The sequence below is a fragment of the Bubalus kerabau genome, chromosome X (assembly GCF_029407905.1).
Source record: "Bubalus kerabau isolate K-KA32 ecotype Philippines breed swamp buffalo chromosome X, PCC_UOA_SB_1v2, whole genome shotgun sequence".
In the NCBI taxonomy this organism is placed as follows: Eukaryota; Metazoa; Chordata; class Mammalia; order Artiodactyla; family Bovidae; genus Bubalus; species Bubalus kerabau.
In genome coordinates, this window is record NC_073647.1 from 68,079,090 (window position 1) to 68,086,443 (window position 7,354).

The following is a 7,354-nucleotide window of genomic DNA, read 5'->3' on the forward strand; positions in this document are numbered from 1 at the left end:
AGACACAAAATATCAATTGTCTTTGGTTATTTTTCGTCCTCAACCAACCAGGAAGGATCATATTCATGATTCAATATCTGATAGAACTTTAAGAATGCATTGTTGTTGTTGTTTAGTCGCTAAGTTGTGTCCAACTCTTTGCAATCCCATAAACTGCAGCATGCCAGGTTTCCCTGTCCTTCACTATCTCCCTGAGTTTGCTCAAACTCATGTCCATTGAGTCAGTGATGCCATCCAACTATCTCATTCTTTGTTGTCCCCTTCTCCTCCTGCCCTCAATCTTTCTCATCAGGGTCTTTTCCAATGAGTTGGCTCTTTGCATCAAGTGGCCAAAGTATTGGAGCTTCAGCTTCAGCACCAGTCCTTCCAATGAATATTCAGGGTTGAATTTCTTTAGGATTGACTGGTTCGATCTCCTTGCATGTCCTACTGTTTTCAAGAAGTGTGAGTCCACCATCTTCATAAAAATACCTTAGTGGGGGAAGCTCTTTGAGAATGTGGGACCTCTGGTTTCTATCCTTTAGAACAAGAGCGCTACTTAGTCTCTCAGTCGTGTGACTGTGCGACCCTATGGACTGCAGCCTGACAGGCTCCTCTGCCCATGAGGATTCTCCAGACAAGAATATTGGAGTGGGTTGCCATGCCCTCCCCCAGGGGATCTTCCCAACTAGGGATTGAACCCAGGTCTCCCACATTACAGGCAGATTCTTTACAAGCTGAGCCACCAGGGAAGCCCAGAACCAGAGTGGGAACTCCGAATGATCCCGTTTTTAGTAAGCTTTCCAGGTAATTCTAGTGTATATCACTAGAGGCCACTATTGTATGTGTGTATGTTGGAAAGTGACGTGTTAGTCGCTTAGTCTGTCTGACTCTGCAACCACATGGACTGTAGCTCACCAGGCTCCTCTGTCCATGGAATTGTCCAAGCAAGAATACTGGAGTGGGTTGCCATTTCCTTCTCCAGGGGATCTTCCCCACCCAGGGATAAAACCCGTGTCTCCTGTGTCTCCTGCATTGCAGGCAGATTCTTCACCGACTGAGCCACCAAGGAAGCTGTATGTATATTTCATGAACACGTATGTGTATCATGTCACATTAAGTGTAAACGAAGTAAGTGTAATAACATGATGAATACTTCCTGAATTCACTGGGCAAAAGCATTAAAAAAGAAAAGTACAAGACCTTAAAGTAGACTGATTATAAAAAGGGTAGGGACAATGGCAGATGACGGTACTGGAGTTGAGATGCCAAGTACCAAGGTTACCTTCTGCTGTACATTTTGGTGGGGGGGGGGTCTGACTTGGGGCTTTTTCTGTAGGACTTTGTCATCTGGAAATGGAGAATATTTGACTATTTTAACTGACAACAAGCTCAAGAAGACCAGACTCAGCAAGACTGAGGCTGTTTTTCTGTGTTTTGCTTTTTTGTCTTTCCAATGTAGACTGGTTAATTTTTAGAACAGAGCAGAAAGAAACCTCAAATATCCTTCAATCCAGTGTTCTTCATAGTGGGAATTGCTGCAAATTACAGCTCTTGAAATCAGTTTTGTGGGTCACAACAAGCAATTTTTTAAAAAGAAATGCATCTGTTCATCACCCACAAGTAGTGTTAAGAAGTATTACTTTGAGAAGCTTGTTTTAGTTTTACATATAAGAAATAATGTCACCTTATAAGATGTATTTCTAACATCTTAAACCAGCCCCTGGGGTCTCTGTAAACTGAAAGAAGCTGAAAACTCTTGAGTCTTTCACACAGGATACCTTCTATCTCGTTTTCATTTTTGGAAGTTTCCTACATTCATCACAACTTGTCGAGTATAGCTTCATGGAAATAACCTATTGAGATCCTTTCTGATAGAGATCTGAAAAGGATGCCATTAGGCCAAATGTTTCCAAGTGAATGGCAGAATTTGGTCCAGAAGTAAATCAGTCAGGAGGACCAATTTCTGCAGAAAGGTTAGAGAAGAGCAGAGCCACTGGGGATGTGCCCCTCCAGCACTTCACATCCACTAGCAAGGCTAGTATCAAAAAAAAAAAAAAAAAAAGCAAACAGTAGAAACAGAGAAGTGGTAACATGAGCACGACTCAGTTTGGTGGTGTTAGCTTTAAAGATAGAACACAGGGGCTCTGAGCCAAGGAATGTGGGCAGGCTTGAGGGGCTCAAAAAGCAGAGAAATGTATTCTTCTCTGGAGTCTCAGTAACGAATGCAGCCCTGCTGACACCTTAAACAAAAAAAGCAGTACCAAGTGTTGGCAAGGATGTGGAGAACTATAACCTTCAAACATTGCCGGTGGAAAAGTGTAATCGTGCACTTCCTGGGGAAAGCATTGTGACAGTCCTCCTAAAAGTTCTATGTAGAGCTACCATTCGACCTAGCAATTCCACTTGTAGGTATATACTCAAGAGAATTGAAAACGTATTCACAAAACCTGTACAAAAGTGTTTATAATAGCATTACAAGCATACCTCAGAGATACTGCAGGTTCAGTTCCAGAATAGCAATAAAGTGACTATCACAATAAAGCAAGTCACAATATTATGTTTATATTATACTGCAGTCTATTAAGTGTGCATTATATCTAAAAAATACATATCTGAATATAAAAATACCTTATCGATAAAAAATACCAAAACAATTACAATAGAAACATCAAAGATCATCAATCATGAATCACTGAAACAAATATAGTAACAATAAAAATTTGAAATATTGCAAAATTACCAAGATGTAACACAGAAACACAAAGTGAGCAAATGCTCTTTCAAAAATGTCACCAATAGACATTTTGCTCAAGGCAGGATTGCCACAAACGTTCTATTTGTAAAAATCACAATAAAGCAAAGCACAATAAAATGAGGTCTGCCTCGAGGTATGAGGTATGATTTGTAGTATATAGCAAATCAAAAACTTAGGGGAGACTTCTGATTAAATTTTGCAAATTGACTACAAGGTTTTTTGTCTTCCTTTCTTTGTGAAATCTCACAAGAATTAAGTGAAAGCCGCTCAGTCATGTCCGACTCTTTGCAACCCCATGGGGTATACAGTCTGTGGAATTCTCCAGACCAGAATACTGGAGTGAGTAGCTTTTCCCTTCTCCAGGGTAACTTCCCAACCCAGGGACTGAGCCCAGGTTTCCCACATTGTAGGCAGATTCTTTACCAGCTGAACTACAAGGAAAGCCCAAGTAAACTAATAATCCTTTCTTAACTTTCTACTTTGGAATACTTTTACATCTACAGAAGAGTTGCAAAGGTAGTAAGGAGAGTTCCTGTATACCTTTCATTTAGATTCCCCTAAGTTAACATATTTCACCTATTAAAATTAAGAAATTAACATTAGTTCAGTACTATTAACTAAGCTAGACACATTATACAAATGTTAATAAGTTTTCCCCAAAGTCCTTTTTCCTCCCCAAGGTTCAATCCAGGATACTGATTGTATTTAGTCATCATGTCTCCTCATTCTCCTACATTCTCTGACAGTTCCTTATTATTTTATTTTTTTTTAATAACCTTAACACTTTTTGAAGAGTACTTATCAGCTGTTTTGTAGGATGGCCTTCAATTTGGACTTGTCTGATGTTTTCTCATGATAACTGGGATTACTATGAGATTTGGGGAAAAAGACCACAGAGTTGATAGCTCTTTTTATCATTCATATAACTTACATGATATCAACGTGACTTATTGGTGGTGGTGTTTACTTTGATCCCTTAGCTAAGTTTTTCCTCCGTAAATTTCTATTTCTCCATTTCCATACTCTATTTCTTAGAAATCAGTCATCTAGTCCAGCTCATAGTCAATAGAATGGGGAGGTGGGTTAAGCTTCACCTCTTGGAGGAAGAAGTACCAAAGAATTTGTGAGTATAAAAATAAACACAATTATTAATTAAAATTTGGAGGTGAGATACTTTGAAGCTATGCAAATATCTTGATTTTCCTTCAAGTTTTGCCCATTAGGTTTAACATTCATCAGTGGGTCTTACCTGCATCAAATTACTACTTTGGTGTTCTAATGGTGATTTTCTATGTCCCTCATTTCACCTACATTTATTACTTGGAATTATTCTGTAAGTAAGTCCTACCTTATTTATTTAATCATTAATTTATATCAGTATTGCTATTGTTGTTTAGTTGCGAAGACATGTCCGGCTCTTTTGTGAGCCCATGGACTGTAGCCTGCCAGGCTCCTCTGTCCATGGGATTTCCCAAGCAAGAATAATGGAGTGAGTTGCCATTTCCTTCTCCAGGGAATCTTCCTGACCCAGGGATTGAATACACGTCTCCGGCATTGCAGGCAGATTCCTTACCACTGAGCTACCTTGATGTTTTATTCTTTGTGATATAATCAAATACCATCTGATTTTCTCAAATTGATCCACTTTTGTCCTTTAGAAGCTCTTTGGTATTGACTCATGTGCCTTTGACATGTCCAATGTGTTAGGCAGAATTTTAAAGATATTCCCCTCAAGATTCCTGTCCTTCAATAAAATACTAATCTTGGTATTGCTGTAAGGAGATTTTTCTCAGATATAATGTAACACTCAATCAGTTGACTTTAAGAGTGGGAGATGATCCTGGATTATCCTGATCTGCTGAGTAAAATCACATAAGTTGTTAAAGCATAGACCCTTCTCTAGCTGGTGGCAGAAGAGGAAGGCAGAATAGAAAGGAGAGGATGTCGAGGACATTCAAAGCAAGAGATTGATTCAATTTGTCATTGCTGGGTTTGTAAAATGGAGGTGACCAAGAGCCAAGAAATATAAGGAGTCTCTAGAAGCTGGAAAAAAAAAACAAACAAACAAAAAAAAAAACACAAAAAAACAAAACAACCCTCAGTCAACAGCCAGGAAGGAAACAGGGACCACAGTCCTCTAACTGCATGGATTGAATTCAGCCAACCACCTGAATGAGTCCAGCAGCAGGTTCTTCCTCAGAACCTTCAGATAGGAGTCCAAGCTTACTGCCACCCTGATTTCAGCATTCTGAGACCTTAAGCAAGGAATCCAGTTGAGCCCGCCTGGATTTCTGTTTCAAGCCACTACTTTTGTGGTTGTTTGTTACACAGCAAAGGAAAACAAATACATTTGCATATTCTTTACAAAACACTTCTTTACTTTCTAGTACTACAAGACATTCCACGTTCATCTTGTACTTCCCCTGCCCTGATCCTAGGATCAACTATTTCTTCAAGGAGTCATGGTTCCTTTTATTAGAAAATAGTATTTAGAAGCCAAGATCTGTGCCCTGTGTGTGTTCATTGCTAATGGGGCAGCATTGTGTCTAGGCCCTCTCAGTGGACAGAACTAATTGTGCGCACACACACACACACACACAGGAGTTCATATTGATGTCTCTGACACTAAATCCTTTCCTTTTTGCAACTTTTTTCTCCGACGTTGGAAACTTGGCTCCCACTATCTACAACATATAATATAAACTTCTTTGTTTAACCTTCTGCTGCTGCTAAGTCGCTTCAGTCGTGTCCGACTCTGTGCGACCCATAGACAGCAGCCTACCAGGCTCCCCCGTCCCTGGGATTCTCCAGGCAAGAACACTGGAGTGGGTTGCCATTGCCTTCTCCAATGCATGAAAGCGAAAAGTGAAAGTGAAGTCGCTCAGTCGTGTCTGACTCTAGCGACCCCATGGACTGCAGCCCACCAGGCTCCTCTGTCCATGGGATTTTCTAGGCAAAAGTACTGCAGTGGGGTGCCATTGCCTTCTCTGGTTTACACATGCAATGTATGGCTATACATGTAATGAACTGCTATACTACACTCTGAAACAGATATGCCAACTAGAGTACAGTTAATTTTGTCTTTTGCTTTGCAGTACCCAAAGGGTTTCCCTGGTGGCTCAATCGTAAAGAATTCGCCTGCTAATGCAGGACATGTGGGTTCAATCGCTGGGTTGGGACAATCCGGTGGAGAAAAAAATGGCAACTCTCTCCAGTATTCTAGCCTGGGAAATCCCATGGACAGAGGAGCCTGGCAGGTTACAGTCCATGGGGTTGCAAAAGAGTCAGACATGACTTAGTGACTAAACACTACTACCACCCCGTCAAACGTCGTTTCTTAAAGTTACTTAGGTCATCTCCATTATTCCCTATCCACTTAAGGAAGTGATTTCATACATTTTGCTATGGTCTGAATGTTTGTGTCTCCTCAAAGTTAATTTGTTGAAATGTTAATGTGAAATGTGATTGTATTAGGAGATACTCAGTCATGAAGGCAGACTTTTCATGGATGGAATTAGTGTCTTTATAAAAGAGACCCCAGAAAGCTCCCTAATCCTTTCCACCATGTGAGGACACAGTGAGATTGTCAACCTACAACCCAGAAAACAATTTCATTAGAATTCGACCATGCTGGCACCTTCATCTTTGACTTCCAACCTCCAGAAATGTGAGAAATAAATTTCTGTTGTTTATAAGCTACCCACCCTGTGGTGTTTTATTATAGCAGCCCAAATAGACTAAGACGTGTAATTCAGTTAGATGCATCTGTACTCTTTCCTGTATTCTCCTGACATTCTAGTTGACTTTTAAAATTTCCATGTAGAAGGCTTTCTCAACTTTGGTACTGTTGACATTTTGGGCTGGATCCTCTTTTGTTTGGATGGTTGTCTTGTGAGTTGTTGGATGTTTATCAATATTCCTAGTCTCCTACTAGGGTGCCAGTAGCACCAAGTTCCCCAGTGTGAGAACAAAAAATGTCTGCAGGTACTCCTAAATATCCCCTTATGGGCAAAATCACTCCCAGTTTAGAAGTACTAGCATAGGTAAAAGTCATTCTGTGGTGTATGGTTTTATGGGTTTGCATATGCGCGTTAATCGCCATAATAACATATAGAAGAGTTCTACCACCCTAAAAATTCCTTTTTGCAGCCTGTTTGCTATCAAACACATCCATCACCCCCAATCCCTGTGACCCACTGATCTGATTTTTTTTTTTTTTTTTTTGGCCACACGGCTTGTGGCACCTTAGTTCCCCAACCAGGGATTGAACCCAGGTCACAGCAGTGAAAGTGCTGAGTCCTAACCACTGGACCATCAGGGAATTCCCTCACTGATTTGATTTTAATTCCATAATTTTAACTTTTTTAGTACATCATATAAATGTAATTACACAATATGTAGCCTTTAGTATCTGACTTTATTCAACTAGTATAATGCACTTAAATTTTGCATGATTACATGTTGTTGCATGAAACAAAAGTGTATTTCTTTTTACTGCTGAGTAGTATTCCATTTTATACATGTGCCAATATTTATTTATATATTCAACTGTTGAAGAACATCTGGATTATTCCCAGATTTTGGAGACTACGAATAATGCTACTATGATTCTTCATT

The 7,354-nt window shown here is 39.9% G+C and overlaps 1 non-coding gene across 1 annotated transcript; it reads right to left on the minus strand.

The window, feature by feature from the left end:
* Positions 1 to 6,986: 6,986 nt before the first annotated feature.
* On the minus strand, positions 6,987 to 7,058 carry TRNAE-UUC (transfer RNA glutamic acid (anticodon UUC)). The gene has a single exon. It is a non-coding gene; the product is annotated as a tRNA-Glu (tRNA).
* Positions 7,059 to 7,354: the final 296 nt, after the last annotated feature.